This window comes from Etheostoma cragini, chromosome 22 (genome assembly GCF_013103735.1).
Source record: "Etheostoma cragini isolate CJK2018 chromosome 22, CSU_Ecrag_1.0, whole genome shotgun sequence".
Classification (NCBI taxonomy): domain Eukaryota; kingdom Metazoa; phylum Chordata; class Actinopteri; order Perciformes; family Percidae; genus Etheostoma; species Etheostoma cragini.
In genome coordinates, this window is record NC_048428.1 from 908,013 (window position 1) to 936,000 (window position 27,988).

The 27,988-nt window shown below is 43.5% G+C and overlaps 1 long non-coding RNA gene across 1 annotated transcript in view; it reads left to right on the top strand.

Moving 5' to 3' along the window:
• The first annotated feature begins 18,479 nt into the window (after positions 1 to 18,479).
• LOC117938107 overlaps positions 18,480 to 27,988 on the top strand; it is a 20,429-nt gene continuing 10,920 nt past the window's right edge. Inside the window, exons 1-2 of the long non-coding RNA XR_004655332.1 lie at positions 18,480 to 18,687; positions 21,224 to 21,226. This is a non-coding gene — a long non-coding RNA (uncharacterized LOC117938107). The remainder of the gene's footprint in view (positions 18,688 to 21,223; positions 21,227 to 27,988) is intronic.

Here is a 27,988-nt window from a genome sequence, read left to right on the forward strand (position 1 = left end):
CACGCCTTGCGCTTAGGTCATCAAAATTGGGCCCTTAGGCTGGTAATTTTTGACAGTTTGTAATACATAATTTGTAACCATAACACGAAGCATTAGCCACAGTGAGCGGTTAGATCTAGCGCTGCAGCAACAGGATGTACGCCTCCAGCTCGTCAGGGAAGCCACCAGGTAGGCTGTGTTCAGTTGTTTTCAGAGCACCACTTAGCCCAGATATTTATTTTAATTATTAGAATGTGAACACGCTTCCAGTCGTTCTGTCTTGGCATTTAATTATGTAATAGTAGGCTATTATAATAATTGTCAGACCGATGGACTTATAGACCCATACCCCCTTCCACACAGATGCCATAGCTACTTCAGCTTGCTTTAAAAAAATAAAAATGAAATAAAATAACTACCTGGGTAGATTTGTTGACATCTCAAAAAGCTGTTTCAGTACTTTTTGTAAAATTACACATTTAGCCCAATTGTTTCTCATGGTTATGAAATGTGTATGACAATTTCCCTCAAACATGAAAGCCTCTGGTACATGCCACCCGATCCGCTGTCTGTGGGGGGGGGGGGGGTCCAGGGGATGTACCTCAACATGAACCATCCATATTTTTAATCTGAGCCAAACAGATGGCGCCATCTAGTGGGGTCAACAAATACAACTAGTTATCTCAAAGCTTCATTTGGACGTCAACCACTACTAGTCCCCACGTTCTGCTCGAAATCCCACACTTATCCACTCGGGGGCCGCAAACACGCCTAGAGTAGAATCAACCTGTAGGGTCACGGAGGGGCAACTGTGTTCTGATGCCCCTGTGACATGTCGCACTGTGCAGTCAGTTACAAAGCACTGGTGGTTGTGCCAGCTGACTTCCTCTTTTGCTCCTGTCACCGTGTGCTGAGATAACTCCTCAGTGATTGGCCTTTTACCTTCAGGCTGTGAGTAAGTGCAATATGATCTCATGCTGCACACACACACACACACACACAAACAGTGGCTATGACACATGCCTTTGGTGTGGGAGATCTGGTTATTACTCCCACTGAGATCCATCAACCAATGTGTCCCTGAGCAAGACACTAAACCTCTATTTGCTCGAGACATTATTAATTAATTAATTATTAATCAATTAATAAAGCAATTGAACGTCGCTTTGGATAAAAGTGTCAGCTAAAGGACATGTAATGTAATTTAATTAACAAAGATGACAGAGTTGTGACGGTTCTGCATGAGTTCCCTGCTACTTGAAAACAAAGAAGATGGCTGCTGCTCCTGGAGAACAGCGGTCTGCCCAATCGGATCTGGAGAACTTGGAGTTGAGCTCTGAAGTCTTTCTTAAAAAAGGAAGATGTGTTCGGAGGTTAAGTTTGAATCTATCAACCAGCGTTGCTCTGGTTGGAGCTCTATCCTATTGCGTGCAGAGGGAATTTGAAAGACGAGTGTTTATCCCACCCCTCGGATTGAGCCCTGCCAATGGTGAGTTCCCAGAGCCAACATCTGGATGATGTGTGTCTGGCGGGTCAGGCTATGGAACAGTGAGAGTTGTTCACCTTGATGATGAGATGGAGGTGTGCTGGAGGTGCCACTGCAATAAGATCCTCATGTCACCAGCAGCTATTCATCTAACAGTCACTGAAGTGTACATTTTGTAATGCAAACAACCATCGGTTACTCAACCTAACTGTCCCGTTATTGTACTGCACGCCAGTGAAACCTACCGCCCGACCCAGAGCGTCAAAAGGTGACGCCAAGAGTCTTTACCAAGTAGGTCTAAATACAAGGCCAGAGGAGACCTTTTGTGTCAATGCCAAACGCCCAAGGCCCCTGACCAAGCCTCACTTTCTGCCACGGTGGGACTGAGAATGTATGTGTACTGCCTTGCTCCATTCCTGACTTGCAAAAATAGAAAACTAGATCAACTGACGAAAAGCAAAGCAAATGACATATCTATTATGCAGTTGCATTTTAGTGACCAAAAAAGCATTACATTACAGGACATTTCCTGTCGTTACTTTACAAGAAAATGTGTCTTGTTATTGCAGCCCGTGTGACTCTGTAAGGCTGCAAATGTCCCCATCTAATAAAGCATCTTGTCTCATCTGAGAACTACTACATATAGCATTATTCACAGAATATACATCCATCTAAAAACAAATGCCAACTATGGTTAGAAAAATGGGTTTTGGTGGCAAGGTTAGCAAAGTTGGTAGTATTACGCAGTTTCAGTCTGTTCTTAGTCATGTACTGCCAACAGTGGTGCAGAGGAAGGTCTGGCTTGTTAGCACAGCATTCTGGGATGGGAGAAAATCTTTCTCTGGTTTATTGGCATTTCTTTAAATCAATCATAATCGTCTTGGGAGGTACTAAGCTCCGGACGGAGCCACGGTGCCTCTGCTAAATAGTCTCAGGAAGGAAGTTGTTTTGGTGGAACATGTGTACGTTCAGAAGTAGTTTTACTCATCAACAGAAAACTCAGATTTTACAGATAGTCTAGCTAGCTGTCTGGATTTACCCTGCAGAGATCTGAGGACCAGGTAACCATAGTCCTCTGATTGGACAGATAGTCTAGCTAGCTGTCTGGATTTACCCTGCAGAGATCTGAGGACCAGGTAACCATAGTCCTCAGATTGGACATATAGTCTAGCTAGCTGTCTGGATTTACCCTGCAGAGACCTGAGGACCAGGTAACCATAGTCCTCAGAAATCCACCAGAGGTTAGAACGCCAACACAGAGACAAAGGACGGGGATGGACATCTGGCTGAAAAGAGTGACATCTGGTGGAACCTCGTGGCAACGGAACCACCTCTAAACTAGGGGACTTTAACGTCTTTTAGGCCAGGGACCTCTAAGCTAAAATAGAGACCTAGTAGGGACCCCTTACTGCCTCTATTGTATACAATTAAGTTGCATATTACTGTAAACTGGGCCGAATGGATGAAATAAATGGATACTATTTATACATCATGATTTACTGTAACATTGCAGTAGTTGTGGCACTAACTCTGAGGACCCCCTACGGGTCCCGGACCCTGTTGAAGATCTTGGGCCAAAATGGATGGTTGTCGACAAAGTCTGTTAAGAACAGGGCCCTTTACTAGTTAACGGGGGGAAGAGGAGCTTCTGAGTTCCTGTTCTTCCCTTTCTCATGCCCTCTGGTCAGATTTGAACTGCCTTGGCTCCTCCTCCACTTCTCCTGTTCCTCTCCTCCTTTTTCTCCTACTTGGTGTTCTTTTCTTCCTCCCCTCTTCCTCTCTAACATCTGCCGTTAGATCGCCCCTTTCGTTCCCTCTTCCCTTCTCCTTTTACTATTCGTCTTCTCAGTATCCCGTTCTTACTTCTCTACTTGCTTTTCTCAAAAAGTGTCTTATTATGAAACTCCCTCTCTCCATTCTGCCCCTTTCCCCCTTCTTGTCCTCCTTCAGGCTGACCTCCCCTTTTGCTCTTTCACTCTCTCTTCTCCTCCATTCTGTTTTTGTCTCAATCGTTCTCCTTCTCTCCTCCCAGGCAAGCCAACTTAATTAGGTGTATTGTGCCTCTTAGAGGGCTCCAACACCACTCCTGTTTATTGCAATTAGCACGGCCATTAACAAACACTTCAAAACACCGGGGGGCGCCGCACTTTGCATTATTTATAATGCGTGGAAGAGGGGATGAGACGAAGAGGGGGGAGGGAGTGCAGGATGTGGCTCCTTGCTTCCATCTCTTCCTTCCTTTTCCCTCCCCCTCTTACCTCACTTTCTCCCTTTTAGCCCTCCCACCTTTTCCTTCTTCCACTTCCATTAGAGAGATAACTTTAATGTCCACACGATGGATTTTCTGTGCAAAATCCATCCATCCTTATTCATGTGCTTCTCTGAGACCGGGTCACAGGGGCTGCAGGCTAAGCAAAGTATTTTAGACATCCCTCTGCACAGTTCCATGGTCTTCCTGGGAAACCCTGAGGTGTGTCGACGTTAATACCATGTTCAGGGTCTACTAACCAGTTGGATATACCTGGAAAACCTCTAAAAAGAGGCCTCAGCAGGCATTCTGATTAGACGCCTGCTCCACGCCGAGCTCCCTGCGGGTGTTTGAGCTCCCTAAGGCTGAGCCCGGCCACCCTACAGAGGGAAATCTCTTTAGCTGCTTGTATCTATGATCTTGTTCTTTCGGTCACTACCCAAAGCTCATGCCCCTAGATGTGGGACAGATCCTTCTTTACCACAATGGTCCGGTAACGTCCGCATCAATGCTGATGCAGCACCATATCATGCTCACTAGTGAGCAGGACCCTGATATTCTTGAACTCCTTTGCTTGGGGCAGTAACTCACTCCCAACCCAGAGGGAGCAACCCATTGTTTTCCAGGAAAGAACCGTGGCTTCACACTTGAAGGTGCTAACAAACATTATCCAGCAAGTACGAATTGCAATGTGACCTTCCTACTCTGGGGCAGGCATGACCCGCCTTACTGCACCTCTAATTAGCTGGTATTCATTGTCTTCTTTGGTTGGGTTAGTTAGGTTTAGGAATGAGGAGTGGTTAGTTTAAGGGTAATCCAATCCAATGACGTCATTCTGATAATTAGCCATGTGCTTGTGTTGGGTGAGTGCCATTGAAGAAACAGCCCTTGTGCTTTTGATATAATGCGCTGTCGGACAAATGGCCTTTGGGTCCAATAGGACACATGTTTTGTACTATTGGGCTTCGGAAACACAAGGCGTCAGGGACATGTGGCCGGAGGAGGCTGGGATTGACCCGCCAATCTTGTGTTTGAGGGCCGACCTGCTCTACCTCTAAATATTAGACAGTGTTCCATTTCATTGAGCAAAATGCTTTCATCTACAGCAGCTTCCATCCAACCACCATGAAGGGGCAGCATTGAGCACAATTCAGGGTTCGGTGTCTTGCCTGACAACACTTTGCAATTATTGAAGTGATATTCGCTCACATCCACATCCACACCATCACTGAGTAAGCAAGGCATGAATCATGGAGTTGCTAGGGTCATAGACTATGACGTTGAGTTCATTAGATCGCTGCTTATTCAGCAACTCAGACTCTGAGTAAACATCCGATGTCCTGAGGGAGGACCAGTGGAGATGAGACACCAAACACTCAGCCCTCGTAGTTCAAGCTGTTAAACTGGATCCTCACGGAGGTCATGTGCAGGAGTAGAATAGGATGTGTGATGTAAATACAGCCGCAATAACCAAAGAGATGTGACTGACTCCTCCAGGTTTGGTATTGGATTCACTTCAGAACATTTTACTTTGATTTTTTTGTTTTCATCCTCAAACTTGGGCCTTGAGAGAACCCATAGTACTTAAAGAAAGTGATACGTAAGTCATGAGAAATTAACAAGAAATGGGAGGTATGTCAAGTCGGTGGTCCTGACTATTTTTTAAATGATGGTGATGGAATGTGTGGTCTATATTACAGTATATAACGGATGTGAAAAATGTATTTGGTTCACTTTTTGATAGTGGCCATGGTTGGCCTAAGCCCTCAGCAGATAAAGGGGGGTCTGGTACGCAGCTGGAATGCTAACGTGTGGCAGGATGAGATGGAGTGAGGTTTATCACTCAGCTCTGGAGGACTCTGGGTTCCACTCCACGGTCGTCTACGACCTCAGCGTGCAGTGGAGCATCCAGAAAGACGGAATGATCCACAGAAACTCCAGGGACAGAGTGGAGCGGCTATCATGGACAACAGTAAGCTTCAGGAATCCCAAAAAACACTTTTTCCCCACCTATAAATATATTAATAAATTACCCTGATAACAACAGCCAGGGCTAATGACTTTGGGAGTCATAGAATGGAAGATCACAGTGAAGCATGATGGAACTGAGTGCTAATTAGCTGCCTGTCACTGGAATTATTGGTTGTGTAAAAAATAATACTCCACAAAATGTGACGTTTTATGGTGAAAAATGCTCACGAGTGCCTTGAACAAATGATAAGCTATTTTAAAGTCATGTATCTAAAGTATACAGCAAGCCATCCAATGCTTCATTTACAAAAGTATTAATTATACAATGGCAAGTTTGAACAAGTAGGCATTTGTTTCTTTCTGATAAATTCCAGCAGCATCGTGGGAATCAGTGGATAGTGTCCTCAGGCCCTTGATTTGCCATTTTTACTAGAATGGGAAGGTCTTAGCAATAAAGTCAAGTCGGCTCTATTTTCTAATTTTAAGACATTAAAAACCAAAGTGCTCAACAGATAGGGAAGGGAAATGATCTTATTAGAGGTAACACTTTATTTAAACCGCCCTTATTTAACATTTACACACAGTATATGAACTGTATCTTAATTGTTTAGAACATATTTTAACACAGTAACACAGCAGAAAGCCAATAAAAGGACACGTGTTTTTTGCTGGATTCAGCATATAACTCTTCCTATGACATGATTTTAACATATTTAGACTGAAATTCAGATTCTCCCCCATTTTTAATCCAGATAATGTCCGATAATTTTAGGGGTGAAGTTGGAACTGATTACGTTCTTATTTAACAGAGAAGAGGATTTTGATTCAAGGGTGATTTACAGTATTTTACCATAAAATAAAGCTAGACTTTAGAGCTCCGCTTACTGTGGTCCATGGCTGCAGCTAGGCCTGCAGGATTTGGGGAAAAACGTGAATCACGATTTCTTTTGCATAGAATTGATATCACATGTCTCTGCCAGGACAAAACAAAACAAATTGGCACCCAACATAGATTTTTCTGGCACCTATAGCTCACTGGGCATCAGCACACGGCAGTAGACACAGAGCCCTGGATGAAGAGAAGGGAGAGCATCGCAGGGCTTATTTTATACACTCTATGTTTAAACTCACTGAAGAAAGTAGTAGCGTTAGGGATGCAGTCGGCTCGTAAAATTAAATGAGAATCCAAATCAAATCAAATTGTATTTCTTTCTTTTAGAAGACAAAAAGTTCTCCGCCAGAGTTTACCCTATCAATCCAGATGTCGTAAATTTAGGAATTATTTCTATTTTCTGATGCATTCCTCTTTTTAGGTTGTAGGAAATCTCTTTTGTGTGGAAGCCTTAAAGTTACGGCTGACCTCGACTTCTGCTCTTCCTGACCGGGAGAATGCCATCTGGATGGATAAAGTAAAATCAAAGTTATTTAAATATTACATTGTGAACAAGGTGAATCAAGATCAGGATTTCATAAAGATTAATCATGCAGCTATCTGCAACACAACAAGCACCTGGAAGTACGACGGTCGCTACGGAAACTTGCTTGAGTGAAATTTGGAAGTGAAACCACACTTTCCAAACGATTACAATAAGAAAACAATTGAAATGACACCCACACACACACACAAGCACACACACACGACCGGTGCTTCCTGGTTGGAGTGTGGGCAGCAGGCTAATGATCAATAGGCAGGCCCCTCTGGAGGGCCACCACTGGGGCTCATTAGAAGCTACATGTGGCCACATTGTCACACAGACAAACACATGCACACACATATCCCCAAAGAGACTTGCTAATCAAACATTGCACCGATGCACCCATCGTCCCACGGCGACCCGGAGACAGCGAGGAAGGGGGGAAAGGCCGAGGCACGAGTATACCAATCTGCATCTCTGGATCCAGACAGCAGCAGAACATGAACACTGACAACACTTTTCTCCTGATTAACGTTCACACGGTGGGCACAAAAGTCTAATATATCTGCACATTTTATACATGTATTATAAACAAAAACACCAGCTATGACCTAGGCACATATTTGTCCTTCAAATGTTTTATCTTCTTCTCTGTAATCACCTCCCATGATGTTATATTGTATGATCCAAATTAAATTAAATTCTGTAATAGAAATATTGTTTTGGGAAAGAAATGTTGGGTTAACAGAAGTCTCAGGCACACCCTTATCCTGTATTAGGTGACTTTACTAGAGCATTTTTTCTTAATCCATCGCCTATTATACAACATATGTTTTTACACCAGGTGAAACTACACAGGTCAAGTTGTATTAACATATAATATTAAGTAGATTAGTTGTCTGTCAGAACTCCAAATGAATACATTTTTCTCTGGAGTATAAGTTATGTAAAATCACTATTGTAATCATGTGTAAACATACATTAACAAATATAACATTAGCTACATCTAGCAGGACGGAGCAAACTAACTTTAAACTGTGGCTTTGACAACAAGAACACAGATAATTATGTATTCATATTTATTACTCATCTTCTCAGAACTTTACTGTGCCTTTGCTCTTTGACTACGTATACAGTGAATATACATACTATACCTGACACACACACACACACACCAGAGATCCCTATTTAGGCAGGACTGGGGATTAGTGTTGCCCTTTGTGGATCTGACATTCACCAATTGGACTTAATTAGCAGTTCTGAGCCCGCCGCTGACCTTTTGTCATGCTAGCTGTCATTGTAAACCTTTCTGTTGACTTGAATGGTGAATTCTTTTTGTTAACGTAATCAGAGAGCGTCGGCTCAGGCTGATGCACATAGCCCAGCGTTGTCTTCTCACTGTCTGCACAAAGGTTTAATGTAAAGATAAGCTCACTGGCCGTTCTGTAGCAACGCATTCTCATGGATGGGTCCGTGTGATATTATAGGACAATGCATGCACACCAAAACTAATGATATCCTACGAAGGGATGAGGCTGGGACGCCGGCTGGCTATGAGCACCAGTTGCCAGTTGTTTAAGCCGCTACAGAGCTTCGAGGTCCAGTTACCCAAGAATAGGAGACTTTGAGCCGGATTCAGAGCATCGCGAACTGCCGGTTGTTACGGTGTACTTGTTTAGAACACATAATATGAGCGTTTTACCGCAATTAATGTTACGACTAGGCACCAAAACAACTAGTTAAGATCTGAAAAAAAGATTGTAGTTAAGATTGAAATACCCCAGAGGAACACACATTTCCTGGGTGCAAGGCTTTTCTAGGTCTGGTGCAATTCTATATGTTTTTTCTTGTTATCAGGTCCCAATAAAAGACACTGAATGTGTCTACTAACACATGTTAGTTTGGGAATCAAAGCTCCTACGATAACCTGGACGTCTAATTTTGTATTTTCCCGTAGCATTTGAACTATCTAGTCACAAACTGTGACAATATTGAAATGTAAAATCATTTTTTATTTTGAAAAAACATCATGCTGGAGCGGCTGCCCTCGCGACCCGATACCGGATAAGCGGCTATGGATGGATGGATGGATGGATGGATGGATGGATGGATGGATCACATGTGCACTAGTTAGTCTTTCACCATTGAACACTGTTCATTTTATTTCTCGATTGGAGGCAAACGGAGAGGCCTTGACTTGGGCTCTCTATTAATGTTGGAAAAGTAATCCGTGAGCCACGCTGTTGCACTTGGTGACATTCCTTCACTATGAACACACACACTGTAGTTCATTTTGACTCAATCACACACACCGCCCCGCTGTCACAAGCACTCATTAGAGCACCACATGTGGATGAATGGGGTTAATAATCCGCTACACTATTTTCTCCTACAGTTGTTAAAACTACGGTGACCAGCTTTTCAGGGTGACTATACTAAATTCAGGAAGGACATCTTCAGGAGGAAGCTATGGACTTAGGACTGAGAGCCACAGACAGGAAGTCGGGCAGTATTAAGAGACGGACTAATGGGGTTGCTTGGCAATAAAAGTGTACAATAACAGGGATCAATAAAATATTCTGAGTATTCGGGGTTGACCTTTGGTTCTATCAGTATTAATGGGCTTGTAGTGATGTCGTGTTGTTGAATAGAGAAGGAGGGGCAGCTGCTCAGGGACCAATAGATCCGGCCCTCCAGCAGCATCCTGGGCCCAGTTCAGATTGCCACCTCAGAAATGAGAACATACATTCAATTAAAAAGGCAAAACCCATCTCATTTGAATGGTTTTCCCGATATTTTGCGAAATAGTCAGTAGCAATCTATAAAACAAATATGCTTATTCTACATATCCTACAAAAAAGCTATACACCAAAGCAAATAGTCAATTACATTAAGGATTTTCTCTGAGTTTTTTGTCATATACAGATATGCAATGTTACTTGCTGGGTAATACGTGGGATCTTTTCCAATTTCAAGTCTCTATTTAATCATGTGACAAGGCACTATCCATGGTCCTGATCCTTTTGTCTTTGACGCTTTCCTTTCCCAATAAAATAGCCCGAGTAACTCATTTGATTGTTAAATGAAACAGTGTTTTCAATTTATATATTCCTAATGATGTGTGTGTGTGTGTGTGTGTGTATGCATGGGGCCCGTTGTATGTTGCTGGAGTACATCATAACCCAGTGATCATAGCGGTGTGGGGCAGAGCCATCACCTTTTGAATGATATATGAATATACCTTTTACAGTAGACAGATGTCCTGAATGAATTTGAATTGGCTTCTAAAGGGAATGATGACCAAAAATGAACCCATGTGTAGAAAACGATCCCTTAGCTAAAAGCAATACTACATTTGTGCAAGTTTCAAATAAATTGCACTGAATTGAATGACTACAATAACCAAAATAGTGAAGCTTGGCCCAAAATGTCAGCAGCTCTAATAAAATATATCAGCACTGACCTGCAGAGTTGACCCTTACTCTTCTATCATCAAAGCACTGTGTGAGAGTGAAAACACAATGTACATCTCTATTTTGGCTGCCACACATACACACACACACACACAAAAAGCAAAGAGAGATTCTCATAAAGCCACAGTGTACACTTCACTCTCCAACAACAAAGAGAAATGTTGACTCAATGTTCTTTCCACTTAAATGCAATTCCTCCCCTCCCTCTCGAGCTGCCATTCCTATTACCATTGAATTATTTTGCTTGTGTGGACAATTGCTAAACGCATCAGCCCAGCCTCCTCCGCAGAATCAATTCTGCATGCTTACCAGCTGGAATTTTTCAATTTACACGCCCTGAAAAACAATCCCAAATCACTAATCACTGCAGCATTGTACACACTGTTTGGCTGGCTGCTGTGCTCTTTGTGTTTTCTACTCGTAGGTTGGCATAACATTGGACTGTATTTAGCTGGGTAAGTACGTGTAAGTGTTTATGTACTCTGTGGTTGTGTGTGCGCACATTTGCAGTGGAGGGGGATTAATTGGGCTGAGAGCAATGCTTTCTGGATAATGTCCTGCATATGCCAGGGAAATGGCACTGTTGACGAGAGCTTGTGTATTGGTAATATCCGGTCTGAATTTAATTTGGGCTCTAATAATCAGGGACATCATGGCAACGCACTGGAAGAGATTGAGACGGATACGGCTGTCTCTTTGCCTTGGACCAGCAGGCCGAGGGTAATAACACATAATCAGCGGGTTTTTGGATGAGCCTGGAGGTAACATCAGGACCTTACCCGTTAGTGTTCAACTGATTGGAGAACGATACTGATCATTAAAGTTGCTGGAAAAAGGAATTTTAATGAAATTAATTGATTTTTGGAGGGACTTTATGTTACAAGTCCACTGGCTTGGTTGGGACTCTTGGTGTCATCCATTTAACAGATAGGGGGGCAGATTACTGCTAGATAAGTGCAGTACATTCCAAGACTTGTTCATTATCTCCCATTTAAACGGAGGTAAGAGAGAGACCACGGTAACTCACTCTCCTATGTCGTAATTAATGCAACCTTGAGTATTTGTATTTGTAATAGATTGTGAGTACTTGAGTCAGTGTTTGTGTTTTAGCAGCTGTGTGTCATGCTGCAGAACAAACCTACCTACGGGTACAAATAAAGTAACCTGAACCTGATCCTAATAAAGCAATAAAGTTTCCCACTTTCTTTTAGAAATTGATGATTTTTTTGGGAAGTTACAAGGAGGTTGCCTTTCAAATAATTCTTTGAAAACACTGCCGGGATTTTGCAGAGAAAGCAAATCATGGGAAAATAAGTTACAGAATGTTAGAGCCATCAGTCGTTTGAGATTACTAAATGAAATAAAGTTGTGAACCTAGCTTTGATTGTTCAAGACTTCATGTGAGACTTTGACTCTACCATTGCAGTCCCGGGTTGTCAGAGGAAACCAGATAAGTTGAAGTCACTGGAGACGATGATCAGGAGAAGCTCCCCAGATGTGAAAGGCCTTTCTAATTGACGGTCATTTGCCGAGCAGACGGACGCAACCAGTGACACTGATTTGAGACATTGCCAATTTTGAGACAATGGCAGTGTCTCAAACCGCCTCCTCACACATTTCAGACACTTAGTTTTAAGTATATAGTGTAGATGACGCAAAAAGTACCCTGATGACCCCCGAAATACAGTCAAAAAGTTCAGTGTGGAGCGACGGACCCTACTCGCACTTAACGGCCGCCATCTTGACTACAAAGTGGAAGGTGGAGATACCAGGGACGGCAACCGGCAGCTGATTGGACGAATCTGTTACCTGGGTCTGGCTGGTAAAAAAACAGAGCATAATGGCGGCCAGATGGCGGCTCGTTCAGATTCAGATCTCCAATTTAAGGAAAAGAGTTCACAGAAAAATGTTTCTGAAAACACTTTAAGTGAGAAATAAGCCGTGCAGTTGCTGAATCTATCGTTTTCTTGATCGACAAAGGTCAGTTTAAAAGATTTTTGTCAGATTTGGAGAGGTGGCAAGCTGAGCCGACCGCTCCTTACGTCCGGTAAGTGTTTTAACATCCCTTTAGGGACAATACTAACCATGGAAAGTGGGCACTACGGCAGCAAGTGGTCAGTGCACATTAGCAGTGTACTGGCGGACGTTTGCGGAGTGAGACACAGACAGATTGTCTAACACTGACCACAGCTTTTGGTTTTTCAGTAAGTCAGATTTGGAAATCTATGGACACACTATAGCATCTCAAAGGATTACATTAAAAATCATGGGCATGGGATTTTATCAGGTAATATACTGTGGGCAACAGCTGGTGAGAATTTGGACTCTCTCAGCATTAGTGGTAGTTTCACAAAAAGGTGTACTACCAAGAATGATAAGGAAGGACATCACTAAGCTTGTCAAGGTGGTGATGAAGCAAAAAAAGAAAGTCTTATGTAATATGGCAGGAACATAGGTTTGAAGAAAAGAATAGTCCTAAAGAGGACAACTTGAAGGGAAGATTCTTCAAACAAATATCATGAATTATTCTTTTTGCCGTGTTACACTTTCCTTTATTGGGCCCTATCTCGGCAGCAGACCAAAACAACAAAACCCTAGTCTAAAGTCAGTAACGCAGCATTTTATTGTTATTTTAACAGCAAATTAGTAAAATGCGTCTAGGCTTGTGCACAGCACGTGCACACTATGTTTGTCACACACACACAGGGACGCACACTTTGCTTGTTACACACACAGTGACGCGCAGCAGCACACACACACACACATGCTGAAGATTACAAATTAAAATATTACGATGCAACTAAAGTTGATTAGGACACGACCAAAACACACTTCAGTGAGCCTGAGACTAAGAGCAGGGGAATGCTGGCGCACTGGAGACTACGGGCTGGGTTGGACACAACCAAAATTGCACTCAGAAATCCAAAACCACCAGCTCAAAGACACTACAACATGTGTAGTCTTGCTCCAACTGCAACAGGACAATCTGCACAGGAGCGGCGTCTTGACCAGGCTTTCATGGGTGGAGTGATTACGAGATGAATGCCAGGTGCACCTTGTTCCAGAGACCCAGCTGAGCCAGCCACGCCCTCTGCTGCACCAACACTGCCATGGAGACAAACACAACAACCAGAACATCACACAATGACACAATTGCATGTACAGATCATGAAGTGCTTGTAATATTGTGACCCAGTACAAATGTGACAGGGTCATTGAGTGCATGGCTAGTTTTGTTGCATCTGTGCCCCTTTTGTTTCTTACACATTTGAAAGGGTCAATTGATTTTGAGATTTTTATAATTTGTATTTTACAGATTAGGCTTCTATAATCAATCCCACTTAAATAATTAACGCGTTGAACGTTTCACTATAACGTTTTTAACAGTATCAGGACAGATATTATAACAGTTTTGGATGAATTTAGTGTCCAGAACGTCATCTGCCATTTTATCCATAGCTACCATAAGCAGAATTAGCAGTAGTCTTTAAATGACTGTGTAACGTATGGGCAGATAGATGGTATGTCATTAATTTAGATACTAAATAAAGAAGGGTAAGAAATAGAACCTTAAAGGACACTGATGAAACAGAAAAGTGTGTGTATCCCATATTGGCTGTACAGTATTGTCTCCATTGTTCCAATAGGTTGCCAGCTATTTGATATTTCTTCTTAAATAATTATGACTTGACAATTTAGATGACAGCATTAAGTAACTGACTGTTTAACATGGATTTAACATTTTCAGTCGGTCTAATAACTTATTTTGTTGCATTTTACTTCTTTAAATATTTGATACACAGAGGCAGATTATCTGAAAATTACTCATAGGAATTTTTTAACTTTGGCCTTAATACAAAATTGAAAAAAAACTTTAATCACTGCTATGTGCCACAAGAACAAATCTGTTACAGGTTTTTGAATAGCCCCCTCTATTTTATGTTCCGTTCCATAGACGGTGGAAATCATGGACAAAGCTTCTGAAGGTGAACAGTGAAGCCAATGCTGAAGCTCCTTTAAGCTGCATTCTGTCGGAGTTCCAGCAGGGGGCGACTCCACTGGCTCCAAAAAGAGGTCTGTGTCATTGGAAGTCTATGAGAAAATGAGCCTACTTCTCTCTTGATTTATTACGTCCTTAAATCACTACTTTTTTGTCAATCCAACGGGATGTTCATTTAGTAAATGATAGTCCTAATTTTGTTTTTAAAAGACGATAAAGCAGGGGATGCTGTAGGACCTGTCAATCAGGACAGAGCATTAGCAATGCTAACTAAGCTAATACTGCGGATATTAAAATTTACCTTAACTTGTGTTTGGCTGCTGTCTGTGTTTTTATCTTACCGATTTGTCCCTAAACTTGTTTGCTGATTTAACAGCTGATTGGTTTGGAATGGACTAGCATGATGAAATCTTATATAAACTTTTGATTGAGTTTGATATGGAGGTTATTTCAATTTTCATTTATCTGATTTAAGGTTTATTGTTGTGTCTAAATCTGTTCAGATCACGGATCATCTACAGTGTGTACATTACCATCAGCAACGGATCACGTACAGAGAACTTTAACAGGCTACTCTGTCATAATTAAAACCATAGAGACTTTTACAAACTGATGTATGGAAACAGCTGTAAACTGTCTGACTTGAGAGGAGCTTTCTGTCCCCGCCCTCGGCTGACAAAATGGAGCAGATCATCTGGAATGGGCCAAATAATTGGGAACAGGTGAGAGCAGAAACAGAGGGAATCAGTTAAGACAGGAAGTGCAGACCTTATAAAGGGATGGGCGGAAACAAAGACACATGACAGACAGGTAACTACAGAGCACATGGGAAACAGCAACAAGTACAACACAATATACAAAATGGCCACCAGGCTGGCACACAGGCAGTCAGTCACAGCAGGATCCTGAGACATGCAGAAGACCGACAGCAGTACCTGGGATTATCTGATGGTACATTTGCACTGGATGACCTGCTTCAGAAGGGTTGACAACTGGCAACTTTCCTTCTGCTACATCTATTTTTTACATTCCATGGTTCATCCATCCATCAGCTATCCACCGACACCCAGCCGCCAGTGCTGACCACTGCACCACCGATCTGTGGCGTCTTTGAAAATGGTCGAAGCAATGGTCACAGTGGGAGTCATTGACCATGTGAATGTGTGATCTTTTATCTCGAGCCATTTCCTGTCTGTTTCTTGTAGAAATCTGCAGGCATTGTAGCGTCATGCCATCCCGCCGTTGACTGATCGCTCCGTTCCACTCACGCTGCTGTAATGTTGTTAAGGAGGCACTTCCCATCTATCCCGCTCCATCCCAGGATTTGTCTCGTTGATGTTTCGAGGCAGCCAGTTTAACTAGAAGAAATTCCCCAGACTATGACATGTGGCACACACACACACACACACCAACAAATTGAATAAAAGTTGAAAAAAGTCATCAGTTTTTCTCCTCTTCAACTTTTTAAACGGTTTACAGGTTTTTGTGTCTGGCAGGGAGAAATACCATCACTGTCACTGTTGATGCACCATGTTGCACGGAAGAACAACATAATTGGATGTCTCTACATTTATAGATACATATCGTACACATACTGTACATGATTGTTTTTGATGTTACGCCAAGGAAACATCTATGCTCAGCTGTTTGACAAAGTGTTACCAGCTCAAGGAAAGATGCAGAGGGCACTGCTTTCTGCTACCAACTGTATATTCAATAATCAGACCCTGCTTAAATGTGTTCCGTATCACACAAAACACCACCATTAGTAGTGTTGTAATTTGAGGTCTGGTTACACAATTTTTTAAACCAATCCCAATGATCTTGGGTGACGCTACGCTCCGAACGCAGCGATGGTGGCTCAGGACGGAACTTGTTCTAGTGAAACATTTGCATCCTGCAGAAGATAACTCGTTAAAAGAAAAACGTTATATGACTTTTGCTAATGGAGTTCTGAAACTTAAAGCTATAGTGTGTCGCGGCCATGAGGAATTCTAAGTAGTGACAACAAAACTGTCATCTTGTCCACATCATACAAGCCTTCCATGATCGCAAACTATAACCCCCCCCCCCCCCCCCCCCTCTAGTTGCTAGTAGCCAGGGAGGACACAGAGGATAAAAAACACATGACGTCCTCTTCACAGGAGGTCATTGTCTTCACTTGAGTTTCTGTCACCGGACGCCACAATCTTCTGAACATAGTCATACTGAAAAATCCAGAGAGAGTTGAGTGGAGCTGAGCTGAGAGTCTAAATTAGCTTTGTAGTTTCTCATCTGGCAGTAGCTTAAAAGTAATTAAGTTACGTTTATTAATATCAAACATTGTACATAAAGTACAAGGATCATAAAACCTCTCCTGAAATGACGACTCAGCAACAGACAACATAACAAAAACCTGATCAGTAGTCCATATGTACACCCCCCTCCTTAAACCTAACCCCAATCCTGTTACAGCCTGTGTTCCTGGCTACAGGTTGGGTGGGGGTTCTGACCACTTCAACTGGTCCTGCACAAAGACCCACACACTGTGGATGAGCATGAGGTCATTGGCTGAAACCTGTGCCATCAAACACAAATCTCTCCCTCTCTCTCTGGCTCGTCCTCTATTTCCTTCTTCTCCTATTTCCTCCTCTTACAGCTCCACCACGCTGCATCTCTCCTGAGTCTGATTAGGCAGGATTTTAAATTGCCCCCATCCCCTTCTAGTCCTTGTTATGGCCAAAGTCTCTGGTGCAAATAATAAAGATTTCTTGGCCTGACACACTTTTGAATTGAGAGAAGTAGCTTTGGACGACAGGGGAGCTTGTGGCTCCAAGTGTTTAATTAGGGCTGAAAAAAGTGGATCAATCATTGTGACCATGAGAGTCCAGCCAATTTGGCTTCCTGAAGCCTGATGGAGTCAGACAGAATCACAGTACAACTCCATGGCCTAACTCAGGACCGGACACTGTGGTTGATGAACAGTCTGATCACGCCCTTTGTGTTTACACCTGGCATTTCTCCTCTGCATTGGGATCCCATCTCATTTCCTCTTGTGCTCTATGCAAAACAGGTGAGTAGGTGGAAATGTGGCATTATCAACAAAAACAAACATGGCAGCCTGAACTTACTTTTCATTTCAGGCATAAAGTGTGGCATTTCATTCCCAGAGACGATAGTGTTGAGCAGCTCTGCAGCTGCACTGAAAGCTTCTATGTATGGATGACAAAACATCCCACTGACCAGATGCTGAAGGCTCCTTCAATGTATGTTCAGTGTGATAGGGACAGATACACTACACAATCACTATTATAACTGCTAGACATACTGCTCATCATGCTTTCTTTCTTTAGTCTTTATTCAGACCCTGGGGGATCCATGTCCCAATAGGACACACAGAGTAAAACATAAAGAGAAAAAAGAAAAGAAAAACGAGACAAAGAAATTACAACGCCTTCCACAATATTCAGTGTTTAACGTACAGACATGTTCGCCGATGGTTCCACAGCCTGGAAGAACATCTGATAGAACCCTGTGAAGGGTAGATGGTAGAGGGTGGATCAATCATTGAGACCATGAGAGTCCAGCCACTTTGGCTTTCTGAAGCCTGATGGAGTCAGACAGAATCACCGAACAACTCCATGGCCTAACTCAGGACCGGACACTGTGGTTGATGAACAGTCTGATCACGCCCTTTGTGTTTACACCTGGCATTTCTCCTCTTCATTGGGATCCCATCTCATTTCCTCCTGTGCTCTATGCAAAACAGGTGAGTAGGTGGAAATGTGGCATTATCAACAAAAACAAACATGGCAGCCTGAAAACGGCGGTTAAGTTGTTTGTCTGACTCCGATGCCTTACACAGAAATCTTTCCGTCAGGTTGAGTGAGACAGCAGAGCAGGAAGGTACAGAGCATGCTTAACACAGCATGTTCGCTTGAGCATACAGCTTCCGACGCTGCCTGTAGATATCTTTGTCATCATATGACCCAAATATGTAATCTCACTGCACAGCCCAAGTGCAGTGCCAGACAGACAGAAGTCAGGGAAGGTTGACTGTCTGTCTTCTCTACTTCAGATAATCAGGATCTTACTCTTTTTAGCATTGTGTTTTATATCCAAATCAGCACCATACTGTCTTATCAACACGTTAAGATTAGGTTATCAATCCATCCATTCATCCATCAATTCATCTTTGTCCCCTTATCCTGTATCGGGTCGCGGGGGCAGCAGATCCACTAGGGGACCCCAAACTTCCTTTTCCCGAGCCACATCAACCAGCTCCGACTGGGGGATCCCGAGGCGTTCCCAGGCCAGGTTGGGGACATAGTCCCTCCACCTAGTCCTGGGTCTTCCCCGAGGCCTCCTCCCAGCTGGACATGCCTGGAACACCTCCCTAGGGAAATAACTCATTGAAAGAAGATATTTAATTAGATAGGGCCAACTTTGCATAATTAAACATAATATTTCAGAAAACCTTTAATAGAAAAAAGTGTTGTGTTGTCTCATGGCTTCAGCCCATACAGCAGGTAACCAGGCAGCGTCCACCAGAGACCACTTTAGCTGCTGTCTGCTTTAAGTGGCCCAGTCTGTGATACATGACATTCCCTCCTGAATGTGTATGAATGCCTATTTTTATTGAGAGTTGACATTAAATTAATATTTAAGGAAACATTTCATTTTATGAAAACAGGAGAGGACATGCTCCGCTTTTCCTTCTGGAAATATATTTCCAGATAATACAGATACATTTGACAAGACAGTCTGCTCTCTGTGGCCAAGAAAACAAACTATTGCCGCAATCGATCATAACTGAGCAGCAATCGTAAATATAACTGCTAGAAGCTACTCGTTAATGTGAGCACTCCTGGGGTAAGTGAAGGGGCGGGGCTGTTGCTATGGGCAACATGTTTCATGCAATGAACTCACTATGTGCACATTGATTGGTTAACAGGTGACTGGTCTGTGTACTCAAATGTGAAATACAATACTCAATACACAGAAGTATGAGGATCAAGTTCAAGTAATTCCAGAGAGAGAGAGGTAGAGATAGATAGATAGAGTTTTGTTGCTAAAATATATTTGGAGCTACTTTTAGTCTTGGAATGTTTGGTGGATAACTTTTTGAACTGTGGCAGGGCGTTCTCTTTGACAATAAGAACCTGATCCGACCCCTCTTCTGCTTCAGCCTCGCTCCGTTTTCTCCATTTGAAACAGTCTGGATGCCACAAGAAAGCGATGCCACTCGGATGAATAACAAATTACCCCTCCAACCCCCCAACCCATGAGGATTTCAGAGGCTGATTCTCTGTTTGGTTACAGCCCCCCCCCAGCACATATCAAGGACCTGTCAGAAAATTAGTTCCACCTCGATTCCCTCACCCTCCTCCTCTCCCGCTCACCACCCCACCCCAGGCCCGCCTCCTTCCCCTGCTCTGTGCGATAGCCGATCGCTCATGGATAAACACTGCTAATATGTGCCAGTAAGTAATGAGGGGCAGATCGAGCTCCGCCACGCCACCCAGAAGTAGCAGTGGGAGAGAGAGAGAGAGAGAGAGAGAGAGAGAGAGAGAGAGAGAGAGAGAGAGAGATAGGGAGACACAGAAAGTAAGTGATGAAGAAAAAAAAGAGTAGGGGGAGTTTGTGGAAGGGAACCTTGACAGTTAATTATCTGGAGAATATGGCAATCAGAGCAGCAATGAGTGTTTTCTCAGCGTCTCTCTGTTATTTGGTCCTTGGGGACGTGTCGTTGAATTCATTCGACAGACAACCTGCTGAAGGCTGAAGGCCTCTCAGCTCCTCTCTGCTCAGCTGTGTCCACTGCCAAACCATTCCACTTTCTCTGATTATTCACCTTGACAGAGATTTCTCTCCCATTGCCTAGAGGCACGCTTTCACACAAATAGCTCCAGGTTTGTTGCCACCATCTGTCACACATTAGCCTTACATCACTGTATATGTTGAGCCCATTCGAAAATCCCTAAAAATGAAAATAGAGATTGCATTTACCTTGAGTGTTACATGAGCAACCAGTGGTGGTTCCTGGTTCCATCTGTCCAGTTAGTGAGTTATCTATCTGGCCTCCACCCCAAGGGAATGGAGGTGAATGGGCTTTTGTTTATGGTGGTTGATACCTCTTTGGTACACAGATTCGGTGCTCAATCGAAATATTTTTGACCAATTGAAGATTCATAAAATATTGTCAAACATCTCTCAAAAATACCACTTTATCACCGAAACCTTGAGGATCACCATGGCAGCTTTTGACAACATCTGTTTGATGGGGAGCACTCCGGTTTTGGAAACCTCAGAAAACCCCTTACTGTCAACATACCTGTGGCTGTGGCTGCAAAGTTCCTGCTCCTATGGGGACTAACGTTGTCACACATGAACAAAACTGGGCTTGTTCAATCCACAACACACAGCTTTCCAGTCAGAGCCAATTTATATAACATCAAGACCCCAGAATGCAGTAATATCCAAGCATACCATTTTATATGAGGCAAAACAAACTACTGCATGAGAAAATCTGCATGGGCTTATCTATGGGCTTTGTCTGCAAAGTGGAGACTCGTGGCTACCTATAGAACCCATTTGCATTCATATATCTGGAGATTAGAGGTCAATGGACCACTTTTGAAAATTGCCATTCCAGTTTTCCCCTCGCCAAAGGGGGTACACCATCCCAACAAGCCGGCATGACATGGTTGGTACCAATAGATTCCTTTGATCGTCGAGTTTCATAATGACACAATGCACCTGCTACAGCCCCTAAAAAACCGAAAAGGTTGGCGGTGCGGGCTGTAAGGATGCCGGAGTGGTACGCAGTTTCAGCTGAAAATAATATTAAGTATTGCTAAACAAAGCATTTGGGGACAATCCTTCTGGGAAAAACATTTTGTGCACATGTGTGAGAAACAGACTTGTCAATGGGAAATGGGTTGTTTTAGCATGTACTCTTAGCTGCTAAATGCTCCACTGTGTTGACCAGCTCTCCTGTGTCGGTCTACTGCGGGGGGGGCTCTGTGACACCTGACCACAGGTCTATTCATCATCTAGTAAACCACATTTATTGTCCTCCATGCCTAATGTGCAGTCAGACTTTGTCTGATGCATGTTGCGTTGCCTGTGTTGAAATCATTGGATTTTTTTACACCTCCCACCCTGCTGGTATTTAGATTGACCCTGTTTTTTGCTTAGCTATTACTATTTTTTGTTACAATCTGGTTTACTCTCATGGATCATTAACATGTGATGTTTCATCCTGTGAAGGTCCTGCATAATGTTCCATGAGTCATGCAGTGAAGGCAGGCTGGATTGATAATTAGGCCGCTCTGATTCAGTCTAAAAAGTGCCTGCTGCTTGCTGCGGGCCTGGCTGCCTCTCCCAAGGATCGCCCCCGGACACAGCCCTTCATTTGCCTTTTTTTGGTTTACAGCCATTGCACACGAACACACACACACACACACACACACACCCACACACACACTGGCCTCTCTACTAATGACTGACCCTGACCCTCCACACAGTTCTAGAGCAGAGGTTGTCTGAGGGAAGAGAGGGAGAGACGTGCCCGGGCAGGCAGGACCGGCGGCAGCTGGTGGAGGTCAATCTTCCCGGTCAATATATGGACACTTTGGACACAAATAAGCAATCCGAGGCGGTCCGCCCACTCTCTGAAGCTCGTCTACCTTCCAGCTGTAAATACCGATGGTCGCACCATAACTCTCCTTGGGCTGTTTCTAGGAGGGGAGGGGGCTGGTGTGTGTGCACTTCTTGAAAGTGCCCACATCCCCCCCTTATTTTCTGAATTTTTCCTACATTTTGGTTTTAAGTTATTTTATGTTTCATACAGTCTGTCTAGTTCCCACAGCATTCCTGAATGGGACAAAAACGTGCTCTGTTTGATTGACATTTCTTTAAACCAATCATCATGGGCGGCACTTAACTCCCGACGGAAGGTGTGGAACATGTGTACGGTCAGAAGTAGTTTTAGTCGTCAACAGAGAACTCCGATTTGACAGATAGTCTAGCTAGCTGTCTGGATTTACCCTGCAGAGATCTGAGGACCAGGTAGCCATAGTCCTCAGATTGGACAGATAGTCTAGCTAGCTGTCTGGATTTACCCTGCAGAGATCTGAGGACCAGGTAACCATAGTCCTCAGATTGGACAGATAGTCTAGCTAGCTGTCTGGATTTACCCTGCAGAGATCTGAGGACCAGGTAACCATAGTCCTCAGATTGGACAGATAGTCTAGCTAGCTGTCTGGATTTACCCTGCAGAGATCTGAGGACCAGGTAACCATAGTCCTCAGATTGGACAGATAGTCTAGCTAGCTGTCTGGATTTACCCTGCAGAGATCTGAGGACCAGGTAACCATAGTCCTCAGGAATCCACCAGATGTTACAACGCCAACACAGACAAAGGAAAGTGAGGTGTGTGTCTTTAAAGATTTTTTTTTTATCTTTAGTGCTGTTATTGCAAAAACTTATTGCAGAATGTGTCGCAAATCTCAACGTCTTAGTTAAACAAACGATGAGACAGATGTGCACAGAGAATAAGGAGTATGTTTGTAAAATCCTATAGAGGCTGGCAGTTGTCATGTAACCTGAAAAGCCAGATGTTTTTATTTTAACACAGAACCATGTGAGATGCCGTCATGGAAAACTGTTTGGAAAAGGGCAGGCACTTTCAAAAACTACCTGGCAGGCGGTTGGATGTACCATCTCTCCATCACGTTGGCCTGTGTTGTTTTGAACAAACCTAAACCACGCTGCAGCTGCCAGTAGCTTCTCGCTGGTCGGCTGGTAGTTCAGACACAAACTCATCCACTTGAAGACTGATAAGATGGTAATTTGTGTGATTTGTGATCCTGCGATTCTCCCTGGATCTTGCAAAACTCCAGCTGCAGTGCAAGGAAAACTTTCATGGAGAAGGAAGACAACGGTGTTGATTATTTTGCATGGTGAGAGATGACTGAATCACTTGAATTTAAATTTGCAACCAGTAATGACAAGCTGAAGGCCTCCGATACAAAGTGGCCCAGCCTAACGTATGTGCTGTAGCTGCTGAGGTAACCTCTCACATGCACTTCATACTTCGACAGAGGTTAAATTAAACTAATGGCACACAGCCGATGAGCTTCCTCCACGGTGGACTCTCCGACTCTCCGTTCACTCGGAGGTCAGCACACTTAGGGCGGCTATCAATAGCTCAGCGCGCTAATTCACAGGTCAACGTCCAAAGTTGAACTCGAGAATTTCATGCAGATTTACTGACACGGAGTGCTCTGGTTTCAGGGCTAACAGTTGAAATCCAGATCCTGTTATCATCAGTGGGGTATCTTCACTGTGTGAGCCAGTGATGGAGTGCTCCTGGTCCAGGTACGACGGGACTGGATGAAACTTTAATGATGCCTGTCGGGGAAGTTTGGTTGTTGTAGCAGCTCAATAATGCGTCAGCCTTCAGTGGTTTCCCTCCCACAGGACTCAAAAGCCTGTTTCCTTTCCTCTAACACGCACATCATTTGCATGAAGAAGTAACCAATTTACATACATGTACATAGGATTTTTTGATCTTCCATCTTTCCCTGCTTCTATATTCTATTGGTTCATGGATGGCTGCTCTTCTTACATTGTAAGGCTGTGCTCATGCTAAATAGAACATTGATTTTCACAGGAATGTGTTCCCTTCAGCTTTCTGCCCAGCTTCCAGTTGGTAAATATTTTACACAGTCATTATATCATATTCAGTATTACCTACTGCCCTCTGTAGTAGCAGAACCCTGTCCCTTAGAAACTGCTGAAATGGTGATACAAAAATGTTATTTCATTCATGCTGAACATTTACTGATTTAATTCAACACAATCTGCCGTAAAGATAGATGCAGTGAACTAAAGATGAATGCAGAACCATGGAGGGGCTCATGAGTCCACTCATTTCTGACACAGGATCAGTGGGTTTCATTCTGATAGAGCAAGCTGTGGCACCTGGCTCCACCTTGGGACACGTCTTCACACTTCTCAGACTTCAATTGTTGAAAGATTGAATATTTCATATTGGCTAAAAGAAAATCTGCCCGATTTATTCGTTATCGACAATGTCCTGGAGTCCCCTTTGTGAGCGGGTACCAAACTCGATACTTTGGGGCACAGATGGATGTGTTTATTTTTATGTGCTTCATGTGTTTTAATGTAGCAATGTTTAATGTTTCAATGTACATTAGAGATTTGTTGCACAAAGGTTAATGTTGTAGTGTGTGTCCCTGTTTCAAATAAACAAGACAAGAAAGAAATGTTGTTTGTTTTATGAAATTGGTATAAAAAAATGATTGGTTAGGAAACGCATCAGAGTCTCGATATTGATATAAGTACAACACCGAGCCAATCAACTGTAGAGTAGAAGTTGAGTACTCGCTGTCTGTCTGTCTGTCTCTCTCTCTGTCTGTCTGTCTGTCTGTCTGTCTGTCTGTCTGTCTGTGTCTGTCTGTCTGTGTCTGTCTGTCTGTCTGTCTGTCTGTCTGTCTGTCTGTGTCTGTCTGTCTGTGTCTGTCTGTCTGTGTCTGTCTGTCTGTCTGTCTGTCTGTCTCTCTCTCTGTCTTTCTGTCTGTCTCTCTCTCTGTCAGTCTGTCTGTCTGTCTGTCTGTCTGTCTCTCTCTCTCTCTCTCTCTGTCTGTCTGTCTGTCTGTCTGTCTGTCTGTCTCTCTCTCTCTCTCTCTCTCTCTCTCTCTCTGTATGTCTGTCTGCCTGTATCTCTCTCTCTCTCTCTCTCTCTCTCTCTCTCTGTCTTTCTGTCTGTCTCTCTCTCTCTCTCTCTGTCTGTCTGCCTGTCTTTCTCTCTCTCTCTCTCTGGCTGTCTGCCAACAGATTTTTTCAGATTTTACTCCCCTGGTTCAGTTTGTGGTAGTTGTGTTTTAATCACAAGATGGTCTAGTTGGAGCTGCCACAGGAACCCCCCTACCTCCACCCTCCAGCAGTTGTGTCCTTCCCTGACTGCCCTCTAGGGGGGCTCCTGTGGCCCAGGAGCCCCCCTACCTCAACCCTCCAGCCCTCTCAGGCTCTGCACATGATTATCTCCTCCTTCATTCCGCCGCCATGACCTCTTGACCCACAAGTAGCATCAGAAGCCCGGGTGGAGTTTCGAGTTATGCAAAGCTCTGCGAATCAAGGCCACAGGTCATCCAATCGACAAGCCGCAGTGGCGCAGCTCTGCCTCGACTTGGAGGCTGCGGCTTGTTAGCGTAACATCTGAGCTCCTTGGTATTACAGGAGGAGCACTGTTACTCATTACTGGGCCGTGTGCACAGGGCCGGAGTAGCACGGATGCTGAATCACAGACAAGCTAATCCTCGTGTTTGATGCGTCTCCCATTCCGTTGTCAGGGTCCATTTGAACACGTTGCACGTCATTTTGTCAACATATTTAAACACACAGCAAACATACATGCATACAGCGACTCTATCCAGACCTGCCATCCTTCTGTTTGCTTTTTTGAGTGTGTGTGTGTGTGTGTGTGTGAGAATGTGCTCCGAGAGACATGTTGGAGTGTGTTACCAACACACGTAGCACAACTTATTTATGTATATTTATTAACCTTTGTTTTACCAGGAATAATCCCACTGAGATTCAGAATCTCTTATACAAAGAAGTCCTGGCCAACACAGCAGAACGATCGCAGGACTTTTCTCAGGTTGGCACTGTTTGAATCTGCCACTGGCCATAAACACTTACTTTTTTACCTTTGTGACTATTGTTCGCTGTTGTTTCAGAACCATGGACAGCGCCGTTTGTTGTGGGTCCACAGGACTGAACCGGGGCCTGATCCCAGGGACACAGCAGTAGCCTGCAGCTTTCCACAGTGCACTTCATATTGTGTTCATTAATGATGTATTATTCCCTGTGTCCTTTGCTTTTCTTTAACGGTGTTCTCTTCTCTCTTGTCTCCATGCCCCGTTCTCTCATTTTGCTCTCTGGTTCTTCTTCTCTTTCCACTTAATAACAACTTTGTAAAACAACTACGAGATTAAACTTCACTGCCCTTGGGGAGGGCAAGCTCTGAGGAAAGCATCAGATTGGTGAGGTTTGTATTACTATCACTTCCACCACTACTACTACTACTACTACTACTACTACTACTACTGCATTACTACTGTTGTAATATTGAGTCATGAAGGGGGAACTTAGTTTTATAGCTCTGTTTCTATGAACATAAAGACTAAAACCAGTTTTTGACCGTGTTTAATTCTGCTTTTTTAAAGATCATTTTTAGGGTTTTTCCTTTTCATTCAGAACAGCTGAAGAGAGACAGGAAACGGTGGAGAGAGAGGGTGGATGGCCCCGGGTCAGATTCGCAGTGGCCCCTGGGCCACTGGCAAGGACTGAGCCTACATGGGGCGCGCGCTCTACCAGGTGAGCCACAGCCACCACAAGGCGGGGCGTTTTAACATGGGGGTCTGTGGGTATGGAGTCCCTTTAAAAGCCCGCCTCAAATGGCCACTCCATGAAATGCAGTGTTTTGTGGCACTTCTGAGTTGCCTCATCCCTCAGGCTGCCACGTGATTCGGGACATGATTCGCAGAGTTTCCTGAAGAGACAACGTTGGGAATTTGTGTAGGCATTTCCCACACTATAGTACTTTATAGTACTATAATTTGTGGAAATTCTGGCCCTGACGATACATTTAATACAGAAGCTTTAACCTGAAAAGTTTACAAAAAACATACAAGCATTACCATGTGGCCGATTGGGTTCATATTTCTATAGAATCACATGCACACCATTGTCAGTCATTCCCCTAAGTTTCATGTTTCTAGCTCAGTCCAGCTCACGGGAATTTGAGCCGGTGCGTCAGACAACAAATTATAATAATAATAATAACTAAAGCAGACTTTCATAAAGATGTACGTAAAAGGTGAACACATACCTGGGGAATCAGTGGTAGACAGGCAGCATGAGCTAGCCAGAAGTACAGAAGCTTGGCAAGAGAACGACTCTTAAATTTACATTTCATTTTGAGCATAATAATATCAATTCTAAATGATAGCCATTATGGGTGCTACCCAAGTTTTGTAAAAGCACTAAATATTCAGGATGCACATTTTCCTCAAACGAAGGACACGTGTCCTTTGTTTCTGGAAGTCACTTTCAACAGCAGAGACTAGGTCTGTTGTACACAGCAGGTAACGCAGCCTGCCTGCCTAATGGGATTATGTGGTTGATAATTGTTGATAGATTTTTCTTTTTACGTTGTCTCTCTTTGTAACAGTTGTAACAGCCTGTACATGTTGCCGTGCACATATTTGGCCTCGTAGCGCTGCAAACTCCATTTACTGAATTTTTGTAAGGCTGACTGCAATGAAAAGATGAGACCTTCCTGCTGAAGAAAAGCTGCCCACGGCCTCATCACACCCCATTGACTGTGTACCTCTCACGCTCTCT